We start from the raw sequence: 5,689 nt of genomic DNA on the forward strand, positions 1-5,689 counted from the left end.
AGCTGACAAGTGACAATTTTTTACTGTTTTAAGACATTGTCAATGTTTTTGATTCATCTTTATAAAAATGCACAACCCAGTGCATCTTTTGCAATTGTTTGTATGTATTGAGAATCACAGAGACTGAGCATTCTTGTTGAAATGCTACATATTGACTTACTAAACTTAACATGGAAATTGGTTTAAGTCAGTGTTTAACTTAACTATCGGGAAGGGGCCTCTTAGAGGGCTGCCAAAAATAATCTGTTTCTCAGCTGTAGTCCGTATGGGTCACTCAGTTGTAATACACTTTTACACCACTTGTGACGGTAATGTCAATATCAAACAAACAGAAGTCTGGAGCTAAAGTCATAGAGAATTTTTAAAGCGCAGAAAGTATGACTAAAGTGGGGAAACTGTATTTTCATTTGTATTTCTAAATTTTATAGACCGTTTATTTTAGAAACATATACCAGCACATAGTTATTTATTATTAATTGAGTTAGAATGTATTTATTTTATCCATCCATTTTCTGTGTGCACTGTGTAATTGCATTTAAATGTAAAGTATCTTTCATAAATTTTCATGAGTACCTTCTTATGCAGTACATTTGATTAGTATTCATTTTTGTAATCAGCCTGACCTAAGCCTTGATAATATTTGTGATTAACACATGCTTTCAAATCATTCAACAAGGTGTCTCTTGTTAAACTGTAAGTAGGTTAGATTATTTGATTTAATTATTGAATATGATTAAAATTAAGAGTAAGATGACCAATTCAGTTTTAATATTTGAGTGGGTCCTGAGCCCCTCTGTAGTGAAAAAGTGGCCCCTAAGGTCAAAAAGGTTAAAACCCTTGGTTTAAATTGTTGGAGTTCAGTTACTTTTGATAAGAAGGTGATTATGTAAAGAATGTGACTCATACAGTGTGTTGTAATGACAAATATATAAATACTATCAAGTTCTCGAGAGTAATTCTAGTCAGGATAGTTGCTTAAAAATCCTGTCCCCCAGGAGGGTCATGACAGAAAATAATTGATCAGCACTGATCCAAAACATGATAATCGGCTAAAAATGTTGAAGATGCTTTACCTTCAATCCAAAAGGCGACTTCAGTTCTAAATTTCCTTTTAATGGTCTCTAGTGGGTGTGTCTCTAGTTGTCCTCCTCTTGTTTGGACTTGATTTTTCATAGCGTATAATGGTAAAAATCTTTGAGTAAAATCTAGCAATATTTGCAACTCCCATACTGACAAAAACATGCTTGTAAAATTACAAGTAAGTAAGTACATTTTATTTATAAGGCGCTTTTCACACATAGAAATCACAAAGTGCTGGACAAAACATAGGTAAATTAAAACAACAATTTTAAACAAGGGCAACATCATAAAAAGGATAAAATAGACAAAAAGGCCAATCCTCGGACCATTGCCAGATGTTTTGATGGCTCTTTGCTCGAACTTTGTTAAGCATGCGTGCAGGAAGCTAGCATTTAACGGTGTGCCTGTATCACATTTCTTCCATCAAAGAGGAGCTCTGTGTTGGGGCAGGTGTGGTTGAAAAAGTTGTGGTTGAAAAGGGAAGACAGCCAACCAATAAGAGACCAAACCTCATAAGAGCTGTCCTTAAAACAATAATACTGCTTCCACCCTCCTTTCAGCCCTTCTTTCCAGGGGACACTCCCATCTTTCCTGCATCAGCACATTGTAAAGACAGATGAAATATGCGAAAACAGTATTTCTATGTCAGACCAACTTAGGTATTATCTATAATGAAATTCAGCAGCGGGCGATGCATTTCGTACCTGGGACCTTCAGTGAGGATCTAACCGACTCATAATCCATTGCCTCATACCACCACGATCCCGTCACAATTCTAAAAAAATATCGATAACATACAAAACCGCAATCGAACAATGCGTAAAATTAAAACTGCACAGAATTTTGCATATTAACACTGTCTTCCAATGCATGGTTTTACATTTCTGTGAGTAACTTTAAGCGCTTCGTAACTTGCAACGATGATCACCATTGTTTTTCCAGTTTTCCCAGTAACAAGTAATCTAATTACTTTTATGCACGTTACTTACAATGCCGTTACTGATACGTTTGATGTAACGTGGCACGCTACAATTGATGCGGACAAGACAGCTTTACCCCGGATGTCCCTTGGATGCATAACAGCAGCCATCCGTTGTCCGCTGTGCAGCGAAATGGCGCAGACTTCTACGAGATATCGCGAACTCTTATCACAACGTGATAAGAGGAGTTGTACTAAAGCGAACCACAGACAGTTTATTCTGAGCAATACCTACGCCGCCGCGCCCCCCCCCCCCCCCCCCCCCCCCAAATTCCGTCAACAATCTCCTTCCAGTCCGCAGACTACCAATGCTGAGCTTAAACAGACACTGTAGCTGTGTCTCAATTCGGGGGCTGCATCCTTCCAAGGACCCAGCCCATGGAGTCGACAAAGTATGGGTCCTGGCGAGAGTCGTCCAGCAGCGGCTGGAGTGATATTAATTGGGACATTCTAGCCTACGGGACACTTCCTAGTCACGTCAGTTGTCCCCGCCCTTACATTTACGTCACGTATCTGCTGCTCAGTCGCACAAGGTTTACTAATGACGAATTTAAGAGAAGAATGTCGAATAGTTTTTTTTGTGTTCTCTTGGTCCTTTACCTTATTCCAGAGGAAGTGGCTAAAAGCTCCCGGCACCGCCAGCGTCCGATTTCCCTGCGGTTAGACCCGACTGATCATTGGAGATGTGTCACATGTTGACAAGCGTTCTAAAGCTTTTATTCCTAATTATTAGGTATGATGGATTTATTTTTATTAGAGATGTCCGATAATATCGGCCTGCCGATATCGGCCGATAAATGTGTTAAAATGTAATATCGGAAATTATTGGTATCGTTTTTTTTATTATCGGTATCGTTTTTTTTTTGGTTTTTTTATTAAATCCCTGATGTGGGATCTGAGCCGAGGATGTTGTTGTGGCTTGTGCAGCCCTTTGAGACACTTGTGATTTAGGGCTATATAATAAACAATAATAATAATGAATTACATTTGTAACGCACTTTACACTTGTTAAAATCTCAAAGTGCTACAAAGTATAAAAATAAAAATAGAAAGTTAGAATATATAATAAAAAATTAAAATACAAATGAAATCATGACAAATACTAGATAAAACAGAAACATAGATAAAAATAGAAATAAAAGCATGAACGCACTGGACAAAACAGATAGGCAAGCAGTGTATTTAAAAACAAGAAGGCAGAGAAATTAGATAAAAGCTGTGCTAAAAAGGTGGGTTTTTAGTCCCTTCTTAAAACGGTCGACCGACTGTGGTGCTCTAAGATGGTCGGGGAGATATATATAAATACATATAAATAAACTTTGATTGATTTTTACTAAATAATTAAAACTCAAGAATTACATGTACATAAATATTCACAGCCTGTGCATAGTACGTTGTTGATGCATCTTTGGCAGCAATTACAGCCTCAAGTCTTTTTAAATACAATTCCACAAGCTTGGCACACCTATCTTTGGCCAGCTTCGCTCATTTCTCTTTGCAGCACCTCTCAAGCTTCATCAGGTTGGATAAGAAGTGTCGGTGCGCAACCATTTTCAGATCTCTCCAGAAATGTTCAGTCGGATTAAAGTCTGGGCTCTCAAGGACATTCACAGAGTTGTCTTGACACCATTTCTTTGATATCTTGCTGTGTGCTTAGGGTCGTTGTCCTGCTGAAAGCTCAAGAGCGCTCTGGAGCAGGTTTTCATCCAGGATCTCATTGCTGTATCCATCTTAGTCTCGTCAGGGAGGTGACCAAGAACCCAATAGTCAATCTGTCAGCATTCCTCTGTGGAGGGAGGAGGTCTTTCCACAAGGATAACCATCTCTGCAGCAATCCACCTATCACTTCTGTATAGTATAGTGGCCAGACCGAAGCCATTTATTTTCGTTTGCCAAAATGCACCTGAAAGACTCTCAGACCATGAGAAACAAAACTCCCAATGTCTGATGAGACAAAGATTGAAGTCTTTGGTGTGAATACCAGGTGTCATGTTTGGTGGAAACCAGGCATCGCTCATCACCAGGCCAATACCATCCCTACATTGAAGCATGGTGGTGGCAGCATCATGCTGTGGGGATGTTTTTCAGTGACATGAACTGGGAGACTAGTCAGGATAGAGGGAAAGATGAATGCAGCAATGTACAGAGACATCCTGAATGAAAACCAACTCTCCCATCCAACCTGATGGAGTTTGAGAGGTGCTGCAAAGAGGAATGGGTGAAACTGCCCAAAGATAGGTGTGCCAAGCTTGTGGCATCGTATTCAAAAAGACTTGAGGCTGTAACTACTGCCAAAGGTGCATCAACAAAGTTGTGTGTGTGTGTGTGTGTGTGTGTGTGTGTGTGTGTGTGTGTGTGTGTGTGTGTGTGTGTGTGTGTGTGTGTGTGTGTGTGTGTGTGTGTGTGTGTGTGTGTGTGTGTGTGTGTGTGTGTGTGTGTGTGTGTGTGTGTGTGTGTGTGTGTGTGTGTGTGTGTGTGTGTGTAAAAATATACTATTGTCTATAGATTTTTTGAGGACAAAAATGTATTTATATACTGTGTATATATATTTATTATTTTTTTTTTTTTTAAATAAGGCTGTAGCAAAACAAAATATGGCAAAAGTGAAGCACTGTAAATACTTTCCAGTACATGCAATGATAGCCCATGCCAACTATCCATATTGCTATTATTAACTAACACCCAAAACAAATGCGTGTGCTCGTGTTACCTACGCAAGTAGTTATGTCATTACGTCCTAGAAGACGTAAGAGGGCGGGATATAACGCTTAAAATACATTTGAAGATTAGCGCCCTTCCGAAATCTGTGTAAATGTTGCAAACCGCCCCTTTAATTACTCTCCCTGGTAATGTTTGACATATCTTAAATAATAATTTTGCAGTACTTCAATTTCTTTTTTGGGGGAAAGTAACAATAATTAATTACTTTTTAAAGTAATGCACATAACACTGGCGATCACTAGTTGAAACTTCCCAAAAATGTGGTGCTTACATTTTTATCCGATAACATGACAAAGTGTCAAACCAACCCTTCCCCAGGCTGGGACAAACTGGCTAGCTTTGGGGTTGGTCAACCTTGCTTTACGATGTCTAGCCTTTCTGAAGAAGTCGGCCTTGAAAATGTATTTTTAAGAATGTTTGACACCAAGTCAATTTGCCTAAATAGTGCTAGTCTAAGCCTACATAAGAAAAACACATTTTTGATTCACTACCCTCCACTTTCATTTCCTACACTGGTCTGGTACTTCGGGGAATTCCATCCCCTTCTTTTTCCAAAGGTGGAGGTCTCCCGAATGTAACCATACTGTCTGGCCCAGCTGAATATATTTACTTAGCGCTTGGAGAGCTCCAGCCACAAAAGCAGGAATGTGACTTGAAAGGGCCGCTTCACTTTTAATTTTTAACCCATAAAATAAACAGAGCAGCGCTGCAATTTTATGAATGGCTGCATTCATTCCAATATGGCCATCCAATCAGAAAATTAACTCCGCCGTAAAGACGTGCCCATTTAGACATGTCAGTTGCTCACTGCACACCGATTGGCTCGTGGTGAGGAGAGGGGTGGGCTCTGATAGGTGGTATAAAGTGGTCTGTCGGGCAGTTGTCCCTGTGGGAACACTTGGACCAAGA

The sequence above is a fragment of the Nerophis lumbriciformis genome, linkage group LG25 (assembly GCF_033978685.3).
Source record: "Nerophis lumbriciformis linkage group LG25, RoL_Nlum_v2.1, whole genome shotgun sequence".
Lineage (NCBI taxonomy): Eukaryota > Metazoa > Chordata > Actinopteri > Syngnathiformes > Syngnathidae > Nerophis > Nerophis lumbriciformis.